At 39.0% G+C, this 27,875-nt stretch overlaps 1 protein-coding gene across 4 annotated transcripts in view; it reads left to right on the plus strand.

Annotated features, from left to right (window-relative positions):
* The first annotated feature begins 848 nt into the window (after positions 1–848).
* Positions 849–27,875, plus strand: part of ZMYM2 (zinc finger MYM-type containing 2) — a 108,575-nt gene continuing 81,548 nt past the window's right edge. For 2 of the 4 annotated variants that reach the window (XR_005989360.1, XM_041765639.1), the window contains exon 1: positions 1,494–1,905. The gene's annotated coding sequence lies outside the window, so the exon portion shown is untranslated. Of the gene's footprint in view, positions 1,019–1,395; positions 1,906–27,875 lie in introns of those variants that run through there. The other 2 variants (XM_041765641.1, XM_041765640.1) reach the window with 2 other exon arrangements.

Raw genomic sequence — 27,875 nt, forward strand, 5'->3', positions numbered from 1 at the left:
CACGCGGGAACCCCCTGCGCGCGCTGCCCCGACCTCCCGCCGTGCCTCGCTGCGGCCCCTGCCCGGGCGCGGCCCTCCCGGGGGGCGTCACGCACTGGACAGGGAGGGCGCCGAGGACATCGAGGCCGCGTCTCTCCTCAGGCAGGGTCGCTGGGAGCGGCTCCAGGGGCCCGGGCGCCCAGGCCCGAGTCAGGGTAGGCGGCCACGGCCCCGGTGTCTCGGGCCGTCCCGGGCCCTGGAGGGCACCCCGGACCCCCAGGGAGCGAGCCGGCGGCTGGGGCAGCGGGCAGCGGGCAGCGTAACTCGGGCTGCCTGACCCTGACGGACCCGGGGGTGGGTGCGGGGAGGGAGGCGGGGGTAAGGAGGGGAGGGGACGCGGCCGAGGGCCGAGCGCCGGCGGAGGGGGGAGTGGAACGGCAACGCCGGGGGGCGTGGCCCGCGCCTGACGGACAGCCCTTCGGACCACCCCCCCGAGGGGGGTGCTGAAGGACAGCAGAGGCGGCCAATGGGCGTGCCCGAGGCGCCCCGGCCCGCCCTCCCCGCCGGCCAATGAGGGCGCGGAGGGCGGAGCCTCCCCGGGCTCGGCCGCGCCACCGCCTCCTCCGCCTCCTCCTCCTCACCAGCGCTAAACCCGGGACTGGACCGAGCGGAGTTGTGCGTGTTGCCGAAGGGGGGTGGGCCGGGGGAGGGGAGGTTCGTTCCGCGGAGCCGCAGCCAGAACCGGGTGAGGCTTATCCCCGCTGTCTTTCCAGTCCGGGTCCGCCGATAGTGGGGGTGGCTGGGAGCAGCGCAGCCTCGGGAGGAGGAGGCGGAGGCGGAGGCGGCTGGGGAGGCGGAGATGGGTGAGGGCAGCCTCCGGAGCCTCCCACCGACCCGGGATTAATACCCCGCGGCGCGGCCGCCGTCGCCGCTGCCGCGTCGGGGCCTCGGGGGCTGCTCCGGGCTCCGCTCATGTCACAGGCGTCTTCGCGTGCGGCCCGAAGGGCTGCGAGAGTGAGGGAGAGGCCGGGAGGGCTGGGTGAGGCGGACGCCAGAGGCGGGGGTCGCTCGGGGGCCGGGGGGCGGCCCGGGCCGGGGCGGCGGGAGGTCGCGGGGTATTTTTCCTTTCTTTCTTGCGGGGGGGGGGTGGTGGTGGGGCGGTGGGGGGAGGGGCGCCTCAGTTGGTTCTCCCGCTCTCGGGGCTGCGCTCGCACCGTCTCCGCGGTAGCCCGAGGTCCCCAAGTTTTTCGGGGCGAGGGTGCTGCCTCTTCCCCCGCCGGGTCCCCTCCGTCGCTCTTCCCTTCCCCGGGCTGCGCTGCGCGGCTCTCGCTCCTCACGTATTGTTTGGCTGGGTCTCTAATGGCGGACGGGGAGGCAGCGCTGCCGGTCGCCGACTGCAAGGGGGGGGGGGGCAAGTCTCGGGCCCAGGGCAACTGCTTGGGGCAAATATGGGAGATAGCAGCCCGGCGGTGACGTGAGCCACCCCTTACCTCCGAATTGGTGCCCGGAGTGACGGGGATGACGCTGGGTGGGCAAATTTAGGAGGGAATACGGATCCTTGCTGGCGTCGAGGCAACGTCTGCCCTTCCCCCCCCCCCCTTTTCAGTAGCAGGCTTGGTGCCCTCCAGCCTCCTCCCTCCAGATTTTGCCTTTCACGTGGGTTTTGGTCCCAGATATATATTTTGCGCGGTTTTGCTCTACTTTACGTAGGAGGGGATTGTTGGCTGGGGAGTAATAATAGAAGGGCCAAACCTCCTTGACCTCTTATTCTCGTCTCGGCTTCCTCCTGGTGGAAAGGGCTTGGTTCTACCACCTGGTTAGATGTTCTTGATCCATTTTTCATTTTTCCTCTTACCCCAGGACCAGGAATCGCGTTCAACCCCATCTGGTGCGTCTTTGGCAGAAAGTGAGGAAAGCACCCCCATTGTGAGTCCTTCGCCCCTAATTTGTTGATCTTAAAGGACGTTGTCAGGTTGTAGGGGTACAGCCGTGGGACTTGTCCATCCCCGTTGTTTTGAGGGGGAGGAGCTTTCCCTTGGGTGGCAGCTGCCCTCGGGGTGAAGCCTGGGTAATGGCTGGTGAGGCAGCTGGGAGTGGGCGCTGCTGTTTGCACCGCTGCAGACATCTCTCCTGCTGCTGCAATACCAACCTCAGCAACCAGACGACGGGCTCCTGCAGCTGCTCACGTTACCCGGGAGGAGGGGTGGTGCAAAGGAGGGCATATTTCTGGTGCCCTCTAGAGTTCCAAAGTGGGAATTGTAGTTACTTCGTTTTAAATGCTATGCATGCAAACGTCTTTAACACTTTTTCTTCCTTTCCATTGAATAATTGATTGCAGGGATTGGAAAAAAATAGAATCATTTAACTTTTTGTTTCTGCCTGATTTAAAAGACTCTTAGGGCTCATGAGTTAGTAGAACTCTTTCATGACTCTGCTTTGGAAAGGGCATGAAGACCATCCTAATTTATCCAACTGGGTAACCTGTGTTGCTACCGTGTTGACACTAGTCCAGGGCTCCAAATGATCTTGTAGTCGTCTGTCTTCTGTCTTCTGTGTCGACTAGTCTTCACTTGAGTCATTCTTGAATGTGTCGCCTCAATTATTGTTTAATGCTTGTAATTTGTTGGTTTTAAGAAACAATCTTCTAATATGCTAGACAGTAAAATAAACATAACCAGTCAAAATTTCTGTCAATTGAAATTAGTTACAAAATATCAGTGAAGCTAGCACTCTGGACACAGTATATTTCCTAAACTCTGGACACACTGTATCTCATTGACAGTTGATGCTGTAAGTTGTAGCTCTCTGTCAGAGGTGAGTCATATAGTAGCTTATGCTTAAATATTAAGTCTCAAATGGATCAAAAGATAGTTAATAGAGATCAGTCTTTACTGAATACTGATCTGTAGGATAATATGAGGATGGCAACTTATATTTTAATACACAACATTGTAGGCACAATGCAAGGCACTTTCATGTATTATTATTTCCTTTAATTTTAGCAAGTGGCCTGCAGAGTAATGAAAGCAGTATATGTTGAGTCCTTATATGCCAGCATAATTCTAAGTTTTTTAAAAAATGTTTATTATGGAAACAACTTTATGAGTGAAGGTAGTAATGCTGAACCTTTGTGTACCTGTCATTTACATTCTATAATTCTCAACACGTAACTAAAGTGATAAGTAATATAATCCTCACAAAATGAGGTACTGTGTAATAGTGTGATATTGTGAGAGACCAGTGATATACCTACTGTTTTTATTCCTAATTTGTAGAGGAGGAAACAGGCATAGGAAGGTACCAGGTAGTAGTAGTAGTAGTATCAAATAAGCAGCATGATTACAGTGCCTACGTTCAGCAACTCTGTTGTACAGTGCCTACGTTCAGCAACTCTGCTGTCCTGTTTTAAAGTACATGATATATTTGTTTTACACATTTGGGAATTGAAACAGTGAAAAAGCCAAGGTTAGAATACTCTCAACTTACGTTCTTTTCCTAGAGAATATAGCAAATGTTTGAATCTTACTGAGTACCTTTTAAAAAGATAATGGCCACTGTAGTTACCCTTAGATTATTTTACTGCCTTATTTACAAACTGCTTGAATCAGGAGTAATAAGTTCTTTTTCAGTATATCTGTGTACAATTCAGAGTTGATAATTGTTTCATAAATACTGCAGCTTGAATGAATATAACTTGTATGATGAGTTTATAGCTCTTTTCAGGTATTAAATCATTGATATAATGGATCAAGGATCAGATCTTTTGCATAGATGGTCAATGCTTATTTTATCAACACATATTTTCACAAAAGATTTAACTTTCTCAGATTTTTTTCTTTGTTCTTAATTATGTTGATAGGAAGGTTGGTAAATTGGTTATATTTAATAGACATTTGGAGATGTGACATAACAAAATATATAACCAGGAGAATCTCTAATATCAACATGTATATATATACTAATGAAGGCCATGGTTTTTTCTGATAATACCAAAAAGTGGTCCTTTTTACACTTAATCATTTGGCTCAGATTTTAAAATTCCTTTGTTTAAAAATACCAAGAGGGAGAAGGATAGACAGAGGAAGAGGGAGAGTTTCGTTAAAAGAGAATCTTAAGCAGATTCTACTCTGGCGTGGAGCCTCCTTGCAGAGCTGGATCTCACAACCCTAAGATCACAATTGAATCGAAATCAAGAGTCCAGGGCTTAATTAACAAACTGAGCCACCCAGGCACCCCAATAATATTTTCTTAAAGATTATTCTATTTTGCTCTTGTTTGAGGTAAAAAAGTGCATAAACTTTGTACTTTTGAGACAAAGTGAGTCCTATGATCAGATGCTGCGGTATTATTGTGGTGGAAAGAATATATATGAAATGCTGGAGCTCTGTGTTTCAAAAGGTGTGGATAATAAGAAATTTTACATTTTCTGTCATCTAGGCATTAATATCTGTCTCTGCTCCATTAACAATATTATTAATTTATATATTACTATATCGAATAGCGTCTAAGAAGACTCTGGCATATTCAATTTGCATGTGTATTTTTAGGGGAGCCCAAATGCAAGTCTTTTCTCCCTCTGAATTTTCAAATAGTATTTGGGTAGGGCATTTTAAGTTTGACTCCATCCATTTTCCGTTTTTTAATTTCAGTTGGCTAATTTTCTTCTATTTCTTGTTAGAGAGTAAAATTGAAGTTTTAGATTTGAACAGGACTTTTGAACTATTCAAATCTAAAAGTTCTTACACACTACTCTAATATGTAAGACCTATGAAGTTGTCAGTGAGAAAAAGTACTGTTGGATAAATCCATGATTTTTAACTATGCAAATCTAGGTAACAATTGTATTTTATTTTTTATTTTGGTTGTATACCAGCAAGAAAATTGTTTTACATAGTTGGAGTTGCAAATTTTTTTATTTGCAACCTGGTTTTTAAACAAGTCACTTTGGAATCTTAGGTTTCTATTATTAAGGTAGAAATGGGTAAGGAATTATGAGGGCCAGCACCAAAAACAAACTTAGTAACAAGATAAATTGGTTATCTTAAAATGTTAAAATTTGGATTGTGAGCATATCTGTTGTTTTATTGCATATTTTAAAATCCATTAATTTTTTGCATTAAGCTTTATATAACACTTTGGAACCACGGAGAAAGTTTTTGTAAACCAATGGGAAAATCTATTTTAGAGTTTAAAAAGGATGTGTAGAAGTTTACAAAATCAGTTGGTCATATGACTAGTTTGGGATTTGTTCTTTGTTCTATTTTATTTTTAACTTAATAGCAGTACATTGAAAGTTAGAAGTAATAAAATTTAAGAAAAATTCCTGGTCCTTAAATTGAAAGCAGTATATGACTGGGGTTTTATTTTTACTGATTTGATTAGTGTCCTGTAAGTATTAATATTTACTAATACAAGAAATAATTTGAGAGTAAACTTTGGATATTAGTGTAAGTAGGTAATGAATATTTAATAGATCTGGTTTAAGAAAAAACTTTTGAATACTTGTTTGTTTCATTATTACATTACAAAAACTAGATACATGTAATAAACAAATATTCAAAAGTTTTTTCTTTCTTGAAGAGTTACATTACTGTTAGAGAATTTTAACCATTCTTTTTTTTTTTTTTTAAAGATTTTATTTATTTATTCATGAGAGACACAAGAGAGAGAGAGAGGCAGAGACACAGGCAGAGGGAGAAGCAGGCTCCATGCAGGGAGCCCGATGTGGGACTTGATCCCGGGTCCGGGTCTCCAGGATCCCGCCCTGGGCTGAAGGCATGCGCTAAACCGCTGAACCACCCAGGCGTCCCTGTTTTTGTTTGTTTAAAGATTTTATTTATTTGAGAGAGAGAGACAGCAAGAGAGAGCATTAGCAGGGGTGATTGGGAGAAGCAGATTCATGCACTGAGCAGGGAGCTGGACCTGGGGCACCATACCAGGACCCTGGGATCATGAGTGGAAGGCAGATGCTTAACTGACTGAGCCACCCAGGCACTCCTTAACCCTTCTTTTTAATATCAGTACGCTGCCAAGATTCAGGTTTGTCTTATTTCTCCAGAGTGGTTCTAGATTTCTTTCCTCTGGTGTTCTTAGTGAATTTGAAGGTTTAATTTATTTTGTGAATTAAAAATTTAAAGGTTAAAAATAATGCACCTAAAACAATATAATGTTATGTGCCAATTATACCTTTATTAAAAAAATTTTAAGAATATTTTATTCTTAAATATTTTAATATAGTTCTCATATTTAAAATTAAATTATAATTTAAGAGTATAATCTATTATGAGTGGAATTAATTGTTGCAACCTCATTAAAATTGGGAAATATGTTACAGTTCTTAGAATAAACATTTCTTTGTGACTACATTTAAGTTGAATAAGAAAAATACTTAAATGCTGATTTCAAGTGAGATTGTGGTGCTTAGTTACAGATATCAGACAGAAGAAAGTTCACAAGATATGACCCACAACGAGACAAATCCTTTAGTTTTTTTTACTTTAGGGAATGCTGTATGTACTTTTGCTATAGCCACCTAGATAGTTACATTATCTGGATTTATTATTATAAGAATGTGGGACTGAATTCATGGTTTTGTAACCTAAAGGCATTAAAGTGACTTTCTGTGTAATAACAATAAATTGTAATACTGGAACAATTTTATAATCATTTCTAAGAGGCATGTCTTTTGATTAGAAAGAGTAGTATTTCTTGGACTATTGAGCTGGCTGGACCAGACTGAGAATAGTCCAGGGTAATCAGGGCACTGCAGAAATAATTTATTTGACAAATTGTATATTGTAACATTTATCATATATCAAGTAATTATAACAAATATGTTCTATTAGTAGTTAGCCAGCACTTGCTTTGGCCCAGTGCTTAGAAGAGCATTTCATCTAGACTTCTGGTGCTACACCTAATGCTACACTCTAGGACCATAATTTGGAATTTGTAAGTGGTTAGGCCAGTAATGATCAGATTAATGAATTGTTAATCCGGTTCTGTAGAAGTAAAGAAATGTTAGAGTATAAGTAAAAATTTAGTTTAAATAAAATTTTTATTCTTTTATCCTATCTCTATTTGTATTTTTTTCTTCAAGGCTTGTCATATTTTAATTATTTCAGTTTATTTTAAGTATTTCTGGCCCTAATGTGGTATTTAAGTTCTTATGTTTTTGAAGTAATGACAATTTTGTTTTATTTATTTATTTATTTTTAAAGATCATTCATGTGAGAGAGAGAGAGAGAGAGGCTGGCTCCTTGCAGGGATGTGGGATTCGATCCCTGGACCTGGGATCATGCCCTGAGCCAAAGGCAGATGTTCAACCATTGAGCCACGAAGGCATCCCTGTTTTTGTTTTAATATAGTTATGTAAAATCATTATAAGATTAAGTTGTTTTTAACTTAATTCTTTTTCTTTTCTTTTCTCTTTTCTTTTCTTTTCTTTTCTTTTCTTTTCTTTTCTTTTCTTTTCTTTTCTTTTTTCTCTTTTCTTTTCTTTTCTTCTTTCTTTCCATGTGCTTGGAAGTAGGGAAGGGACAGAGGGAGAGGGGGGAGAGAGAGAGAGAGAGAGAGAGAGAGAGACAGACTCCCACACAGACCCCATGCCCAGTGCATAGCTTGATGGACTCCATCCCAGAACCCTGAGATCATGACCCAAGCTGAAATCAAGACTCAGACACTTTTAAAATTTTATTTATTTGAGAGAGAGCAGGAGCAGGGGGTAGGGGCAGAGGGAGAGGGAGAAGCCAACTCCATGCTGACTTGGGGCTTGAACCTCTGACTTTAAGATCATGACTCGAGCTGAAGGCAGACAGTTAACCAGTTGAGCCAGACAGGTGCCCCAGAGTCAGACACTTAACTGACTGAGCCACTCAGTTACCCCTTAACTTTTCAACTTTAATTACTATGAATATTGTCTCACTGTGTATTTTTATTTTTCTTTGACTATCTTAAATTGTATAGATTGTATAGTTCTGTTTCTTAATCAGATATTTTAACTCCTGCTTATTAGTAAGTCATTTAATTCGATTATCTGAACAGTTTTATGTTGCATAGCAAAGAGCAGCTTATGTTCAAGTTAGTCTTTGTTTTCCATGACCCAAACTCTTGACTACTTTTTATTCCTTACTTTATTTGTATGTTACATTTTCCATCCTTATGTCCCTGCCCAGCTGTTTTCATCCTACCTTTCTCCTGGACTTTAGTGTTCATTTATCTTTCCCATTTCTAACTGCTTTTACATTTAGGGAGGGGGAAAAAAAAAACAACCCAAAACAGCACACAGTATCTACTCTTTTTGCTCTACTTATACTAGGCATATCCAAATTTTAGTAAATGTTTGAATTTGCTGAGATCATGGAATGTGGGCGTGGTTCTAGTGTTATGTTGGTGCCTCACATGGAAGGGGAACTAGTGAGACTTAATTTGTTTTTTTCTGTCTAAAAAATTTATTTTTGCTACTTGATGTTGCTAGGGGATTTGCAGTGTGACATGAGTTTGGAGCCAGAGAGATTGGGGTTCAAGTCTGCCCTTGCTTATGAGGGAACTTTTGGGCTGATGAAAGTTTTCTTTTTTTTTTAATTTTTTTTTTTTAATTTTTATTTATTTATGATAGTCATACAGAGAGAGAGAGAGAGAGAGAGGCAGAGACACAGGCAGAGGGAGAAGCAGGCTCCATGCACCGGGAGCCCGATGTGGGATTCGATCCCGGGTCTCCAGGATCGCGCCCTGGGCCAAAGGCAGGCGCCAAACCGCTGCGCCACCCAGGGATCCCATGATGAAAGTTTTCTTAAACTAGGTTGTGATGATGACTGCATAAGTGTATAAATTTACAAAGAATTGTCAAACTTTTCACTTAAAATGAGTAAATTTAAAGATTTACTTATTTATTTTCGATAGAGCACAGTACTGGAGGGGAGGGGCAGAGGGAAAGAGAGAGAATCCCAAGCAGACTCCTTGCTGAATGCGGAGCCAGACACAAGGGCTTGATCTCAGGACCTGAGATCATGACTTGAGCAAAATCTAGAGTCTGATGCCTAACCAACTGAACCACTCATGCGACCCTAAAATAAGTAAACTTTTATTGTATGGAAATACCGCCCCTATAAAACTTTTATTTTTTTTTTATTTTTTTATTTTTTTCCTATAAAACTTTTAAAACCAGTTTTGCTCTACCATTTATTTACCAGCTTGTGATCTCTCATAAGTTATTTAACCTCTGAGACTTAGTTTACTCATCTGACAAATGAGCGTAATAATGCCTGCTTTTCTGTGATTGCTATGATATAAAAATTAAAAATCATGCAGAGTATGTGACTGGTGCTCAGTTAATAGCTGCTAAACCACTGAGCATCCTGGGAGGCTCAGCGGTTTAGCACCTGCCTTCGGCCCAGGGCATGATCCTGGAGTCCCGGGGTCGAGTCCCATATTGGGCTCCCTGCATGGAGCCTGCTTCTCCCACTGCCTATGTCTCTGCCCCTCTCTCTCTCTCTCTATCTCTCATGAATAAATAAATAAAATGTTAAAAAAAATAGATGTATAAGCTGTTCACCTCAGGTGAGTAGGTGCTCAGTTAATAGCTGTTAAGATTCTAAATCTGTCTCAATGGACCAAACATCATGAATTTCTTGCCACTACTGGTACGATAACCTCACTGAATGCTCATCAGGTTGTAGAGGGAGGCAATTATATCTTTCTCTTTACTGATTTTTCTCTGCCTGCTCCTTTGTTAAAGAAATTTCACTGATTTGGACTCGCAACACTATACCAAATATTTTTTTGAGGTCCCTAGTGATTTAATTGTCAAATCCTTAAGTGCTTCTTTTTTGTCTTCATCTTCTAGCATTTAAAGTTTATATTCCCTGAACCTCTTGATTTCTGGGACTGCAAACTTAATGTTGTCTTATGCTTCTCTATCTTCTTCATTTCCCCACATTAGACTGAAATGTTGAGACCTTTAAATGTTCTTATGTCCTAACGCACTTGGCTCTCTCTAGTTTTGTTTTGTACATTGACTGTAGTCCATTGTGTTAGATATTTATGTTTTTTATTTTTTTTATTTATGATAGTCACAGAGAGAGAGAGAGAGAGAGAGAGAGGCAGAGACACAGGCGAAGGAAGAAGCAGGCTCCATGCACCGGGAGCCCGATGTGGGATTCGATCCCGGGTCTCCAGGATCACGCCCTGGGCCAAAGGCATGCGCCAAACCGCTGCGCCAGCCAGGGATCCCTGTGTTAGATATTTTAATTTTTATATATAAAAGACACCTTTTTTTAATTAAGATTTTTTTAAAGGATTTTATTTACTTATTCATGAGAGACAGATTGAGAGAGAGAGAGAGGCAGAGATACAGGCAGAGCGAGAAGCAGGCTCCCCACAAGGAGCGCTATATGGGACTCCATCCCGGACTCTGGGATCATACCCTAAGCTGAAGGCAGGTGCTCAACCGCTGAGCCACCCAGGCTTCCCAAATTTATTCATGAGATACACAAAAACAGAGAGGCAGAGACTTAGGCAGAGGGAGAAGCAAGCTCTATACAGGGAGCCTAATGTGGGACTCAATCCTGGAACTCCAGGATTACGCCCTGAACTGAACCTCTGAGCCACCCAGGCGTCCCTAAAAGGTACTTTTCATCCTATTCCCTATTCCAGTCTACAGCTAGATTAATTTTTCATAAAGCCCAGTCTGATCACATCGCTCATTTTGTAAAAACTTGAGAGATTCTTGTTGGCATGTGAAACAAAATAGGAACTAAGCTTAGAAACCTTTAAAAAGAAATGTTAGGAAATGTGCCATATATATATATGATTTTTGGTAGGTTCTCAGTGTTCATTTTGAAGAGACAATCATGTAAATGAATGAGTATAAGCAATGAAGCATAACAGGTGATACACAGACATAAGTAGTTATATGTGTGTCTGAAAGGACAGTTCTTAATATTTTGGTTATAAAAATAAAACACACTGTTAAAATCTTCAAGTACTAAGAGAAATGTGACATAGAAAATCCCATTTTATATGAGATGTTTATGTTTTTAAGTGTATTATAATTTTTCTCTGTCATACTAATATTTTGTATGTATACTATTATTAATAATTGGCATTTTCTACACAGGACTGACAATCTTGTAATTCTTTCCCTATCCTTCTGTTGGAAAAGTCTTCAGTTGATTAACTTTTGAATTCTAGTGGTTGATGATTAGAATAGTTCATAAGTCTCAGTTCTTTGATTGAGGGGTAAAGTGGTATAATGAAAGGTATGGGGACTTGAGGCACAGATGGTGGTTTTGCACCTCACAGCTATAATGTAGAAAAGTTACCTGCTTACACAAAACCGTTTACTCATCTGCAAATTGGGATAATAATATATTTAAGAGGTCTGTTATAAGGTACATTTTACAGTAGTTGTGATGGGAACTCCTGGGTGGCTCAGTGGTTGAGTGTTTGCCTTTGGCTCAGGGCATGATCCTGGGGTCTGGGATCAAGTCCCGCACTGGGCTCCTTGCAGGGAGCCTGCTTCTCCCTCTGCTTATGTCTCTGCCTCTCTCTGTTTCTCATGAATAAATAAATAAAATTTAAAAAAAAAATAAAGTAGTTGTGATGAGTAATGGTACTAAGGATATCTCTATTAAATGGTAAGTTATCATTTTATTAGATATGTGATAAAATTCAGAGACAAAAAAGTAGAACTCAAGTCATGAAGGGATTGAAAAAAAGGGATAAACTGAAATAAGGCTGAGTGCCTTAGCTTCAGAATTTTACATATTTACTAGATAGTTTTTTAAATTACGTTGAATTGTAAATGATGGGTAGGATTATCTATTTACTTCCTGTAATTTGTCTACCAAAGAAAACACAGGTTTTCTTTGGAATACACCATGTTTTCTTTGCATTCCTTTCATTTTATGACCAGTCAGTGAATGTAAGAATGTACCTCTGGGAGAGAATGCTGGTAAAAATTGTCATGCATTTCAGGGCGCCTGGGTGGCTCATTTGGTTAAACCTCTGCCTTTGGTTCAGGTCGTGGTCTCTCAGGTCCTGGGGACCAGGGATCAAGCCCCATGTCCCTCTCCCTGCTGAGTGGAGAGTCTGCTTCTCCCTCTGCCTTTGCAACTCCTCTTGCTTGTGCTCTCATGCACTCTGTTTCAAACGAATAAATAAAAAATCTTAAAAAAAAAAAAAAAAGAAATTGTCATTAGTTTTGAGTCTTAAAAAACAGAAAATAGATTTTTTTCTTTAGTAATAATCTGTATTGGAGAAATAGATTCTTAGTACCTGAAGCTTTTTTTTTTTTTTTTAAAGATTTTATTTATTCACGAGAGACAGAGAGCGAGAGAGAGAGGAAGAGACATAGGCAGAGGGGAAACAGGCTCCATGCAGGGAGCCCAATCAGGACTCAGTCCTGGGGCTCCAGATCAGGCCCTGGACTGAAGGCGGCACTAAGCCGCCCGGGCTGCACCCTGAAGCCTTTTTGAATCTGTGATCTCATTTGCTTACTGATGCAAATATTTTTGTTTGTTTGTTTGTTTGTTTTTTTTTAAATATTTTTGTTTGATTAAGTTAGAAGGCTGTTAATTATGGAACTTTTGAACTCCTGGAAACAAAGTATATTCTTTTTAAAGCTCGTTACTTCATCATGTTAAAAACACTGGGAAAATTTGTTTTCAGAGACAGTCATATTACTGTCCTAGATTTAGAATGCCAAGTGTTTTAAGAATAAATGTTTCCACATTAACATGTCACTGAAGTTGTTGTATTGTAGATTTTAAACTATATATGGGGAAGGAAGTGTGGGTTTATTTAGCTTCTTTGGTTAAGGGTTAAAAAGAGATCATGCAGGGGTGCTTGGGACTCAATTGGTTAAGTATCTGCCTTTGGCTCAAGTCATGATTCTGGATCCGCTCAGCTGGGAGTCTGCTCCTTCTTCCTCTACTCATGCTTTCTCACTGTTTCTCAAATAAAAATCTTTTTAAAAAAGGGGTAGAGCATGATGACCTGTTATTGGGGTCTAAGATTAAGCCATGTTACTAATTACGTAGATTGAATATGGAAGTAATAAAAAGTCATGACCAAAGACACAGGGCAGATATTTTTGTTGTTCATCTTTTGAGGACATTATTTTAACTTTCTGTTTTATAATGGGTACACTGAAGCTCAAGGGTGAGATGATTATTCTTTGGACCACAGGAAGGGAGGGAAAGATAGAGCTAGAATTCAGTTGTGGCGGGGCGGGGGGGGGCACCTCGGTGGCTCAGCGTTTGGGTGTCTGCCTTTGGCTCAGGGTATGATCCTGGAGTCCCAGGATCAAGTCCCACATTGTGCTCCCTGCATGGAGCCTGCTTCTCCCTCTGCCTATATCTCTGCTTCTCTGTCTCTCCTCTCTTTGTGTCTCTCATGAATAAATAAAATCTTAAAAAAAAAAAAAAAAGAATTCATTTGTGGGGAGATAATTGGGGAGAGTAGTAAAAACCAAAGAAGAACCCAGAGAAGTTGTTACCTCTTTTCATTAGAGAAAAATATTCATTCAGTAAATTATTAGCCAGGAATTATGTTAACTATAGAGGATACAGTGATAGATAATAAAAACATAGGTCTTTGCCCTCATGGAACATACAGCCTAATGGGGGTATAAGATTACAAGTAAACAGAATTTCAAACTGGGTAACTGCATCTGAGGAAACATGTGATGATGAGAGTATAATAAGGGAGAACTTCAGACCAGAGATGGGTTAATGAAGTGTTTAATAGGGAAGGTCTTGAGAGAGTGACTTTTTCTTTTAAAGTTTATATGTAAATTCCAGTTACCATACAGTGTAATATTAGTTTCAGTTGTATAGTTCAGTTATTCAGCACTTCCATACATCACCCAGTGCTCATCACAGTAAGTGCACTCCTTAATCCCCATTACCTATCATCATTATTTTAAAAGATTATTTATTTATTTATTTGTTTGTTTTTAAAGATTTTATTTTTTATTTTTTAAAAGATTTTATTTATTCATGAGAGATACAGAGAGAGGCAGAGACACACAATCAGAGGGAGAAGCAGGCTCCACACAAGGAGCCTGACGTGGGACTTGATCCCGAGACTCCAGGATCACACCCTGGGCCAAAGGCAAGCGTCAGACCGCTGAGCCACTCAGGGATCCCCTTATTTTTATTTATTTGTTAGAGCGAGCACAGGTAGGGGCAGAGGGAGAGGGAGAAGCAGGCTCCTTATGGAGCAGGGAGCCTGATGCTGAACTGATCCCAGGACCCTTGCATCATGAGCTGAGCTGAAGGCAGACGCTTAACCAACTGAGCCACCCAGGCACCCTGGTTTTGTTTCTTAAGTTCCACATGAGTTGAAATCATATGGTATTTGTCTTTCTTTGACTTATTTCCCTTAGCATAGTATTCATTAGCTCCATCCATGTTGCATATGGCAAGATTTCATTCTCTTTTATGGCTGGGTAATACTCTATATATATACATATATATGTGTGTATATATATGTATATACCACATCTTTATCATTTTGTCAATCAGTGGTCACTTGGGCTTTTTTCATAATTTGGCTATTGTAGATAATGTTATTATAAACATTGGGATGCATGTATGCTTTTGAATTAGTGTTTTTATATTTTTTGGGTATTTACCTAGTAGTGTAATTGCTGGTTTTATTTGTTTTAGGGAGAGCATGTTTGAGTACATGCAAGCAGAGGGAGGAGCAAAGGGAGAGAGAGGGGGAGATAATCTCTAGGAGACACAGAGCTTGACTTGATCCCACAACCCTGAGATCCTGACCGGAGCTGAAACCAAGACTCAGATGCTTAACCGATTCAGCCACCCAGGCACCCCAGGGTAGTTCCATTTTTAACTTTTTGAGGAACCTTCACACTTTTCCAGAGTGGCTACATCACTTTGCATTCCCACCAACACTGCAAGAGGGTTCCCCCTTTTCCACATCCTTACTAACACCTGTTTCTTGTGTTATTGATAGCCGTTCTGTCAGGTGTAAGGTGATAATCTCATTATAGTTTTGATTTGTATTTTCCTAATGATAAGTGGTGGGAGCATTTTTACATGTCTGTTGGTTATCTATATGTCTTTAAATGTCTTTCATGTCTTCTGCCCATTTTTAATTAGATTATTCATTTTTGGGGTGTTGAGTTTTATAAGTTTTTACTATATTTTGGATACTAACCTTTTATCAGATATGTCATTTGCAAATATCTTCTCCCATTCCAGAGGTTTCCTTTTAGTTTTGTTGGTTATTTCCTTTGCTGTGCAGATTTTTAGAAAAATATTTTATTTATTTATTCATGAGAGACACAGAGAGAGAGAGGCAGAGACACAGGCAGAGGGAGAAGCAGGCTCCATGCAGGGAGCCTGACGTGGGACTCGATCCCGGATCTCCAGGATCAGGCCCTGGGCTGAAGGTGGCGCTAAACTGCTGAGCCACCAGGGCTGCTCTGTGCAGCAGGTTTTTATTTTGATATAGTCCCAGTAGTTAATTAATTTTATTTTTAAGTAAGCTGTAAGCCCAGCATGGGGCTTGAACTCATGACCCTGAGATCAAGAGTTCTGTTCTCTACCAACTGAGTCAGCCAGGTGCCCCTCAGTAGTTTATTTTTGATCTTGCTTCCCTTGCCTCAGGAGACGAGGGAGTGACATTTATATTGAGACTGGAAAGAAGTTCAGAAGAGATTGTTTCAGAGGAAGATTGTGTACAAAGGACCTCTTGGGACAAGGAGGGTCTTGGACCCTTCCATGAACTAAAAAGGCTTAGTTTAGCAGAAGCCTAAGAGCAAAGTGGGAATGAATAGTGCTGAAATTGAGCCTTGCATGTTGGTAGTGATCAAATCAGGCAGGAAACTTACAGGTTAGGGGGATAATCTTAGGTTTTCTCTTAAGTACACTGGAAAACCATTTAAAAAGTGATTGGTGTAGTCTCATTTAATTTTCGAAAGGATCTTTGGGTATTCTGGGGATTAGGGTAGGTAATGTTAGTAATCCAACAGAAAAATGATGGTGAATTTTTAGGCCTAGAGGAATATCAGAAGAGATGGATCAAAGTGGGCAGTTTCAATATTTATTTTTTTTTAAAGATTTTATTTATAATTTATAATTTATAATTTATTTTATTTTATTTATTCATGAGAGAGAGAGAGAGGCAGAGAAACAGGCAGAGGGAGAAGCAGGCTCCATGCAGGGAGCCCGATGCAGGACTTGATCCCGGGACTCCAGGATCATGCCCTGGGCCAGGATCATGCCCTGGGCCAAAGGAAGGCTCTAAACTGCTGAGCCACCCAGGGATCCCTCAATATTTATTTTACAAGTAGGATAGGACTTGGGGATGACATGGCTGTTAGTAAGAAAGAAGAAATTAAGAATTACCTGCAGATTTCTGGTATGAGTAGCTAGATATATAACTTCCCTAAATGGCAGACTGGAGAATGTGTGGCTATAAGAGTGGAAGAGCAAGTTGAAAGTACTAGATGTATGAAGTTGGCAGTTTAGGGCTTTGAAACATCTTGATTGAGATAAAGGAGACTAGAGTATTGGTAATTTTTAAAATCAGGGGAATGGATGAGATCCCCAATGAAAGTTAAAATCATCTGAAAGTACCTGGCAGTTAAAATATGGTCCAATGGGAAAGAAATTATCCATATGCCTAGAAATTCTATGCCCTAGAGATAACCTGAATGAGTTAATTGATTTATTCTTTATTAGATCAAAGGGATTTTTGCCCTTGAGTGGATTTTTAGTATATTAATGAAATGATTTTTATCAGTTTCTAAAGCTTGAGTAGCATCATTTCAGGTATCTGATAAAGATATGTTAAAAACTTTTGTGGTTAGATTGTAAGCATTGTGAGGACGTTGTCTGTTAAGCCATCAGCCACTGGTCTCCTGGCCCTGTCCTTCACTTCCCTGGAGATTCGTAGTAGTACTATCAATTTAGTGCTTATTACTTCAGATTCTTTTCTGTGCACAAACTAACAGAGAATTATATAGTAATTTCATATGTGCATTTTAAAATCATGTATACTATACATATCTTTCTGCACCTTTTTACTTAGTGATATGCCTTAGATATCTTTGAGTTAGTTCATAAAGATCTACCTCTTTTTTGACTGTTGTGTGATTATTTCATGTGATAGATTTAATATAGTTTAGACATTTTATTGATGGACATTTAGCCTTTTTGCAACGTTATAATGCTGCACAGAATATGTAGTAGTTTCTCTGGGTTTATACGTGTTTTTGCTAGGGGAAATTCTGAGAATAGGCATGAGAATAAGACTTGCTGAGTCAGAATATACACATATATGTTCTGATAGATAACTGTCAAATTGTCTTCCACTGGACCCGCTATACTGAGTGAATTTCCACTAGTTTTTCCACATTCTTGGGTATTATCAAATAGTTAAGTTTTTGTCTATTTATATTTTTTAATAAAGACTTTATTTTAGAGAGAGAAAGAGTATGTTTATGGGGTGGGGGGTGGCAGAAAGGGCCAGAGGAAGGGGAAAGAATCCCAAGCATATTCCCTGCTGAACACGGAGCCTGACTTGGGGCTCCATCTCACAACCCCAAGATCATGACCTGAACCAAATCAAGATTCAGATGCCTAATCAATTGAGCCACCCAGGCGACCCTACATGATCTTACAGTAGGAAACATAAGCAAAGTTTCAGAATACAAAATCAATGTGAAAAATCAGTGGCATTTCTACATGCTAACAATGAATAATCCAAAAAGGAAATTGAGAAACAGTCCCACTTACAATAACATCAAAAATAATAAAATAGATAGAAATAAATTTCACCAAGGAAATTGAAAGACTTAATATTATGAAAACTACGAAATGTTGCTGAAAGAAAATTAAAGACACAAGTAAGTGGAAAGATATCCCATGTTCATGGATTGGAAGATTAAGATGAGAATACTACACCTGAAGCAGTCTACAGATTTAATGCAATCTCCATCAGAACCCAAATGGTTTTGCAGAGTATCATCCTAAAGTCCACATGGATCTCAAGGGACATTAATCTTGTGAAGGAAGAACAAAACTAGAGGGGTCTCATACTACATGATTTCAAAACTTACTATAAAGCTACAGTATATTAAAACAACTTGGTACAGACAATAAGACAGATTATATAGACCAATGACTTAGAAGAGAGAGTTCAGAAAACAATCTCCAGGGATCCCTGGGTGGCACAGCGGTTTGGCGCCTGCCTTTGGCCCAGGGCGCGATCCTGGAGACCCGGGATCGAATCCCACATCGGGCTCCCGGTGCATGGAGCCTGCTTCTCCCTCTGCCTGTGTCTCTCTGCCTCTCTCTCTCTCTCTGTGACTATCATAAATAAATAAAAATTAAAAAAAATTAAAAAAAACAAACAATCTCCAGATATTTGGTCTAATGACTAGACAAGGATGTCAAGACCATTTGATGATAAAGGACAGTTGTTTAAAAAAACAAACAAACCACACCTTACACTTTATATAAAAATTAACTCACAATGGATCAAATACCTATATTTAAAGAAGTAATACTATAGAACTCTTAAAACAGAGGAAGAGCTTCATGACTTTGGATTTGCCAATGATTGCCTAGATATAAGACATTAAAAACACAGGCAATAAAAGAAAAACTAGATAAAGTGGGCTTCATCAAAATTAAAACTGTGCTGCAAGAAAAAGTACAACCAAGAATACTCTACCCAGCAAAGTTTTCCATCAGGATTGAAGGAGATAAAGAATTTTCCAAACAAAAATTGGAGTTCATCATCACTAGTTTGACCTTAAGGAAATGATAAAGAGACTTTTCAAGCAAAAACAAAAGGATACTAATTATAACAGGAGAACATGAAAGTATAAAATTCACCGATAAAGCTGAAAAAAAAAGAACTTTTGTGCAAAAAACACTAGAGAATAAAAGCACAACTCAGAATGGGAGAAAATATTTGCAAATCACATCTGAGAAGGGATTTATATCCAGGAAATATTAAGAATTCATACAAGTTGATTTTGGTTCAGGTCCTCATCTCATGGTTGTGAGACTGAGCCCCAGGTCAGGCTTCACACCCAGCACAGAGCTGGCTAATTTTTCTTCAGATGTTAGGTAGAACAATTCCTCAAATGTTAGGTAGAACATTTCTTCAAATGTTAGGTAAGATTCTCTTTATCCTATCTCTTGCCCCACCCCTCCTTTAAGAAAACAAAATTGTCAAAAAATTTTGTTTTTTCCATCTGCAGAAATGATTTTACTTTTTCCTTTTCCTATTAGGATGCTTTTTATTTCTTGCCTAATTGGTCTGGCCAGAACTTTCCATACTGTTTTGAATTAAAATAGTGAAAATAGGTATTTGTTCATTGTTCTAATCTTAGAGGAAAAGCATTCCATGTTTTACCATTGAGTGTGATACTAGCCATGTTTTTTTCCATCTAAGGCCTTTATCATGCTGAAGTTTCCTTCACTACCTAGTTTATTATTTTTGTCAAGGAAGCAGGTTGTATTTTATCCAAAAGCTTTTTTGCCTCAGTTGAGATGATCATGTGTTTCCCCCCCTTCTATTAATATGGTATATTATTTTGATTATTTTTTTTTAAAGATTTTACTTATTCATAAGAGACAGAAAGAGAGGCAGAGACACAGGCAGAGGGAGGAGAAGCAGACTCAGTGGAAGTAGCCCCTAGTGGGACCTGATCCTGGGAATCTGGGATCACGCTTTGAGCCAAAGGCATGCAACTGCTGAGCCACCCAGGCATCCCTTATTTTGATTTTCTTAAGTTAACCAACTGCATTTTGGGATAAATCCCACATAGTCTTGATATAGAATCTTTTTAATATGCTCCTGGTTTTGATTTGCTACTGTTTTAGTTCAGGATTTTTACATCTATATTCATAAGTAGTGTTGGCCTGTAGTTTTCTTGTAATGTCTTTGTCTGGATTTGGTATTAGAGTAGTGCAGGCCTCATAGAATGAATTTGGAAGTGAGTGTTCTTCCCTTCAGTGTTTTGGGGATCACTTTTAGAAAGATCAATGTTAAGTTTTCTTCAAATGTTAGGTAGAAGTTATCAGTGAAGCCATCTGTTCCTGGGCATTTCTTTTTTGGGAGATTTTTGATGGCTGATTTAATCTTCTTGTTTGTTGTATTTCTATTTAGATTTTATTTTATTTATTTAATGCAATCTCTACGTCTGATTTGGGGCTTGAACTGACAACCTCAAGACCAAGAGTTACATGCTGTACTGACTAAGCCTGCCAGCCACCCCTAGATTTTATATTTCTTCTTGAGTCAGTTTTGGTAGTTTGTGTATATCCAGGAATTTGTCCATTTAACTTGATTATTTGATTTGTTGGCATACAGTTGTTCATTGTGCTCTCATAATTCTCTTTCTATAAAATCAGTAGTGCTGCCCTGTTTTCATTTCTGATTTTAATAATTTGAGATTTTCTTTTGCTTCTTAGTTAATCTAGCTAAAGATTTGTTTTTTCAAAGAATTGCCTTTTCATTTTGTTGGTTCCTCTCTGCACTAATCTTTATTTCATTCTTTCTGGTAGGCTTGGGTTTCGATTACTTTTCTTTCTCTGATTTCTTAAGGTATAAAGTTTATTGATTTCAGATAGTCTTAAATGTAAGTATTAAATAGCTGTAAGTTTCCTGCTGAGCTCGGCTATTACTGCATCCCATGTCTTAATATGTTGTGTTTGTGTTTTCTTTGGTCTCAAATTGTTTTTTCATCCCTTGTGAAATCACAAGGGACCCATTGGTTGTTGAAATGTGTTGTTTAATTTCTAACTATTTCTGGTTTTACATTTTTGCTTCTATTATTTTTCTCTAATTGTGACAGTTTTACTTCATATATTTTGGGCACGCTTTTGTTAGTTGTGTGTATGTATACATATTTATATCTTCTTGGTGGGTTGAATCTTTTATCAGTATACAGTGGCTTCCTTTGTCTTTTATAGCCTTTTTTGACTTAATGTTTATTATGTCTAATATTAGTATATCTACTCCATTCTCTTCTCATCACTATTTGCATGGTGTGTCTTTTCATCTGCTTTCAGTCTCTTTGTGTCTTTGTATCCAAAGTGAATCTCTTTTACACAGCAGATACATAGATCGTGAGTTTTTTTAATCTAACCTGCCTTTGTCCTTTAATATAAATTTACATTTAAGATAATTATGAATAAGGAAGGATTCACCTCATCTTGCTCTTTGTTTTTTGTATGTCTTGTATGTCCATCCACTCAACTGCCATTTCTTTACTGCCTTCCTTTGTGTTTATTTTAGTGTATCATTTTGATATCCTTTGCAGTATAGTTTATTTTTATTTATTTATTTTAAAGATTTTATTTATTTATTCATAAGAGACACACAGAAAGAGGGGCAGAAATATAGGCAGAGGGAGAAGCAGCCTCCTCACAGGGAGTCTGATGTGGGACTTGATCCAAGGACCTCAGGATCATGCCCTGAGCTGAAGGCAGGTGCTTAACCGCTGAGCCACCCTGGCTTCCCTACAGTATAGTTTAAAATGTTTTTTCCAGTGGTTACCTTGAGGATTAAAATGACCATCTTAAATTTACAACTTATTGCACATGATACCAACTTAGTTTCAGTGGCATGCATTCTCCTCATATGTATCTTTGTCACCTTCCTTATCTTTCTCAGATTTTTATATGTGTATTTATTAGCATACTGATAGTTGTTTTATCTATTTGTCTTGTAAGTCATAGGAAAAAAGTAATTGTAAACTAAAAGAACAGTAATACTGGCTTTCTGTTGATTTTATGTAGGTAATTTCACTTATGTTCTTTTTTTCTTATGGCTTCAGTTTACTTTGTAGTGTGTTTTTATTATTGCCTCATAGCATTTCATGCAGGTATGAACTCCCTCTGCTTTTGTTGACCTAGAAATGTCTTAATTTCTCCTTAATTTTGGAGGGATTTTTTGCTGGATATAGAATTGTTAGTTGACATTTTTTTGCTGTTGATCACTTTAAATGTCATCCCACTAGCTTCTGGCTTCCATGGTTTCTAATTAGAAATAAGCTGATAATCTAAATATATTGTTGAGCATTCATTGTACATGATGAATTACTTTTCTTTCAGATTTCTCTATCTTTGGTGGCCATTACGTGTCTTGTGATATGGAGTTGGTTGAGCTTGTTGGATGTGTATATTTGGGAAGTGTTTTGGCCATTGCTTCTTCAAATGTTTATTCCTGTCCCTTTGTTCTCTTTATGATACATATATGTTGGTTTACTTGATAATGTTTTGTAGATCCCTGAGGCTCTTCATTTTTCTTCCCTTTTTTCCCTGCTCATCAGATTGGATAATTTCAATTATTCTGTCTTTAGTTTACTGATTCTTCTGCTGGTCCAAATCTGTTGTTGATCTTCTGTAGTGAATTTTTCATTTGGTACTGTATTTTTCATCTCCAGAATTTTGTTTACTTTTTAATAATTTGTATCTTGTATCTTGATATTTTAATTTTGATTATGTATTGTTTTCTGATTTCCTTTAGTTCTTTTTTTATTTTTTAAGATTTTATCTATTTATTCATGAGAGACATGGAAAGGCAGAGACATAGGCAGAGGGAGAAGCAGGCTCCCTGTGGGGAGGCCTGATGTGGAACTCAATCCCAGGACCCCAGGATCATGCCCTGAGCCAAAAGCAGATGCTCAACCACTGAGCCACCTAGGCATCCCTGATTTCCTTTAGTTCTGTCAGAGCTTTCCATTAGCTCACTGAGCATATATAAGATAGTCGATTTAATGTCTTACTAGTTATTCCAATATATGGGATTTCTCAGGGATGGTTCTGTCAAATTCTTTTATTTCTGTGAATATGACCTACTTTTCTTTTTCTTTGTATGTTTTGAAGTTCTGTTTCATTATTCCTATGGTGAACTAGTGACCTGACGAAAATTTCCTTAAATGTCTGAGTTAAGAAAAAGAAAAGAAAAGAAAAAGAAAGGGTCATGTCTCATTGAATCTGATAGATGCTGCTGGGAAAGCTGTTGCTGTCCAGAGGGCTGAAACCAAGAGAAGCATCTGCTTAAAACCGTCTCAGACAGGGATCCCTGGGTGGCGCAGCGGTTTGGCGCCTGCCTTTGGCCCAGGGCGCAATCCTGGAGACCTGGGATCGAATCCCACGTCGGGCTCCCGGTGCATGGAGCCTGCTTCTCCCTCTGGCTATGTCTCTGCCTGTGTCTCTGGCTCTGTCTCTCCTTCTATCTCTCAAGAATAAATAAATAAAATCTTTAAAAAAAAAAAAAAAAAAAAACCGTCTCAGACACAATTCCAAAGTTTTTAGAAGTTCTTCACTGCCAATCCTCTGACCAGCCAGACTTTCCAGATATGCAGGAATGCTATCCCCATAGTCTAGTTGGGGTGAGGAATGGGGGATGATTGCTAGGTCATGCATTCTGATCACTTATGAATGATCAGCAACTTCTTCCTGAAGCACTCCTCTGGTTATGAGTGTTCAGTGGGGGCTCCAGGGGTCTAAAGTAGTTGGTTCCCATCACTCTGTCTAGCTCAGTGGTTACTTGTGTGTAGGGACCCTTACCTAGAACTTCCACCTCGGCTATCTTGTCTTGATTTATTTTTCATGTTATTCTTAAAAGGACCAATTGCCTTGTTCTTCTGAAAATTTTGTGCTGGTCAGGATACTTTTTGCCTTATGAGAAGTGAATCTTAACTACAAGTTTAACTTCATTTGTAATCGAGTCCTTGAAAGACTTTCTTTATGAGTTATTCAGAGTTTTACCCTTTTGAGAACTTCTAAGCCAGTCACAGTGAATCCATGCTTTTCTGTTTTTCCTCTTCCTCTTTTTTTAAATTTAATTTTATTTATTTATTCATGAGAGACCCAGAGAGAGAGAGAGAGAGAGAGAGAGAGAGAGACAGGCAGAGGGAGAAGCAGGCTCTATGCAGGGAACCCAATGTGGGACTCGATCCTGGGTCTCTAGGATCAGGCCCTGGACTGAAGGTGGCGCCAAACTGCTGAGCCACCTGGGCTGCCCTGTTTTCCCTCTTCTAACATATCTGATGCTGTTGAATTCTCCCATGTTCTCCTTGCCTTTGTAGGTTTGTCTTTTTTTTCTTTCTTTTTTTTTTTTGTCTTTTTTTCTTAATCTCTATATTTACTTGGTCTTTGGATGGAAGCGAAGTTTTATATCTGTCTCCAGTTGGTCATCCAATTAATTTTTTTTTAGAGATTTATTTATTTATTTTCGAGGTGGGGGGAGAGAGTGAATGAGAGGGGGAAAGGGCAGAAGGAGAGCAGCGGACTCCCCACTGAGTGCAGAGCCCAACCCATAGCTTGATCTCATGACTGACCCTGAGATCATAACCTGAGCCAAAATCAAGAGTTAGGAGCTCAACCAACTGAGCCACCCAGATACCTCTCCATCCAGTTAATGTAATCTACCTATAAATTTTTATCCAGTGCTTGATTAAATTTTCTCACTGTGGTAGTTTTTCAGGTAAAATTTTTGGGTCTTTGGGGTAAAGACCTAATTAGCATGTAATGATAATTTTCCTTTGAAAAAATTTTTTTTAAAGATATATTTTTTTTTATTTGAGAGAGAGAGAATATGCACAGGTGGGAGGAGCAGAGGGAGATAGGGAGAGAGAATCTCAAGCAAACTCCCCGCTGAGCATGGAGATGAGTGTGGGGCTCAATCTCGACCCTGAGATCATGACTTGAGAGTTGAACCAAAATCAAGAGTTGGACACTTAACCACTTAACTGACTGTGCCACCCAGGCTCCTCACCATTTAAATTTTTATACCTCCTTTTCTTTTTCATGTAATTGCATTGGTGGTACTTCAGAACATTGCTATATGGTAATAATAAATAATATCCTTATCTTATTCTTGACTTTAATAATATATTTTAATATTTCACATTAAGTTTGGTCTATCTTTTGATGGGTATTTTATATATGTATTTATAAATCCATTTATTCCTTTAAGATTTTATTTGTTTATTTGGGAGAGAGTGTGTGTATACATTCGTCTGTGTAAGCAGGGGAAGGGGCAGGGGGAAAGAAAGAATCTCAAGCCTACACTCTGTGTTGAGTGTGGATTTTGACACGTGTTTCAATCTCACGACCCTGAGATCATGACCTAAGCTGAAATTAAGAGTTGGGCGCTTAACTGACTAAGCCACCCAGGTGCCCTTACTCCTCTTTGATTAGGAATTTTTATTCTTAAAATTTAAAATTTGTCACATTGACTCAGAACTATTAAAAGTATCCATGATCACATATTGAGTAGTAACCTGTGTATAGAGAAGAATACAACTTAGCTTTCTTTTGAACGTTTATGTTACCTAGAAAGCTCTTAGATAGGCTTATCAGTGAGAAAATGATAACCGTTCTTCTTGAATCACTTTGAAGTGTTTTCTTTGTGATTTTCTCTCAATGTTCTTAAGCTTTTTTCAGCAAGTACTGATACTTTTATTGGTAGGGATACTTTTATCAACACATTTTAACTACCACATTTTCTTTGTTTTTTTTTTTTTCCATGAAAACATTAAGTATTGTATTAATTGAGTCTTGTTGAATCAAAATAAAGACCAAATAATACTGTAAAACATTCATAATTTATGATGACCATCTTAGTCATAATTTATGATGACCATCACAGAATTTCCAAAGACAGCAAACATTTATTTCTCATAGTTCTGGAGGCTGGGAAGTCTAAGATCAAGGCTCTGGCAGATTTGGTGTGGGATAGTTTACCGGTTCATAGATGGGAGTGCTGTCTTCTTATTGTGTCCTCATATGGTAGAAGGGGGAAGGGAGTTCTCTGCGGTGTTTTATAAAAAGGGCATTAATCTCATTCATGAGGGCTCCACCTTTGTGACTTAATCACCTCACAAAGGCCCTACCTCCTAATACTATCTTAACATACAAATTTGAGGGGACGCAAACATTCAATTCAGTTAGTGACATATTAATGGAATACCAATATTAGAAATTTACTGAAATCTTGGGGCTTAAGCAAAAATTGCCTGATAATCATTCAGAAGTTAACAGTTTGCTAATTGATTTTCACATCTGGTTATCTTCTTGAATTCTAAGAGAAACCCTGAGAACTATTTTTATACCATTTTCTTTAGGGAAAATTGAAGCTCAGAGAAGTAAAGGAATTTTCTCCGTGTAAAATAGCTAATTAGAATGGACTTGATGCAGAAAAGTGGTTAAATGGAATAGATTTTATATACATAATGTAGAAGTGGTCAACTTTTAATTAGATGTAATTCAGACTTGGGGTCAACTTTTAATCACTTGAAAGGAGTTAATTGAGTGTTTGGTGGTTGAAACATATTCTCAGTGAGATACAGAAGTGGCTAAATTTTTTTGCAGTCTAGGATTTGAAAACAGTTCTAGCTCAGTAGTTATTCTGTTTGAGATGTGGATTAATGCAGAGGATGAACTTTGGTAAAGAAAGTCCTATTCCTTGCTTCACTGTTTTCTTCTGAGAAGAATGAATTGGTACCTAGCAGTCTGCTTTCTAAGGGTATTGTGAAGTCAGTTCTAGCTTTTCTGTCTTAGAAATTGTTGTCTTCTGTTTTAGTTATGCTAAAACTATAGAAAGGATCTAGAGAATTCATGCATTAAAAGCCTATGCATATCATAACATTTGTACATTTCTGCTTCCCTTATTCCTGTGAAAATTTATTAACCTTGATGAGGATACTTTCTGCCTTGTGGACATGAATGCTAACTTCAAGTTCAACTTGATTTCTTCCTTTTGATACTTGTGTAGTTTGAATATTGATTTGGGTTATTGTTCTATTGAATTTTTTATTAAGTAAGAGCTGTGCTATATTATTTTATTGTTCAGTATTTAATTACATATTACCTAACAATATGAATATTCAAATTTTAATATCCAACTTAGTGGCTGTCATTGTGGACAGCTTAGCTTTGAAGATTATTAATATATATTTTTAACGTAAGCTCTAGACCCCATCAATGTGTGGGCCTTGAACTCAGGACCCTGAGATAAAGAGTTGCACGCACTGATTGAGCCAACCAGGCACTTCTTGTTTTTAAAACTGTGTAGAGAAGGCAATAGTGATTTCCTTCATGGATTTGCTTTAATCTTTAACTCACATGAATTTTCGACTCTTAAGAAGCATCAAATAAATGTTAAAATATTACTGGATGTATGCACTTGTATTTTTTTTTTTTGCACTTATTTTTTAAGACAAATTTAATTGATTTAGTTATGAAAATTTTGAACCAATAGTATTCAGCGTATTTCAACTTTTAATACTCTCTGTAGTGGTAATGTTAAAAAATTTTTTATGTTTACTTAAAATTATATGAAGGCCTTATAGGAGGGTTTTCTGTAGTATATGTTACTGATTTACCATGAAGAAATTTACTTAGTGAGAAGCTCTTTCAGAGTAATAGTAGATGTGTATTTTTTATTTTACTTTTTTTAAGGATTTACTTATTTGAAAAAGAGGGAGAGAGAGAGCACTCATGAGCAGGTGAAGGGGCAAAGGGAGAGAGATAGGGAGAGATGCAGACTCCCTGCTGAGTGCGGAGCCTGATTGGAAGCTCCATCCCACAATCCTGAGATCATGACCTGAGCAGAAATCAAAAAGCTGGGTGCTAACCAACTGAGCCACCCAGTGCCTCTGGTGTATATATTTTAAGTTTTGTTTTTTAAGATTTTATTTATTCATGAGAGACACAGAGAGAGAGACAGAGACACAGGCAGAGGGAGCAGGAGGCTCCCTGCTTAAGGGAGCCTAATGTGTGGGACTTGATCCCAGGATCTTGGGATCACGATCCAAGCCAAAAGGCACACACTCAACCACTGAGCCACCCAGGTGCCCCTCTATATTTTAAGTTTTGAAAATATTTAAAATATCT

This window comes from Vulpes lagopus, chromosome 8 (genome assembly GCF_018345385.1).
Source record: "Vulpes lagopus strain Blue_001 chromosome 8, ASM1834538v1, whole genome shotgun sequence".
NCBI lineage: Eukaryota > Metazoa > Chordata > Mammalia > Carnivora > Canidae > Vulpes > Vulpes lagopus.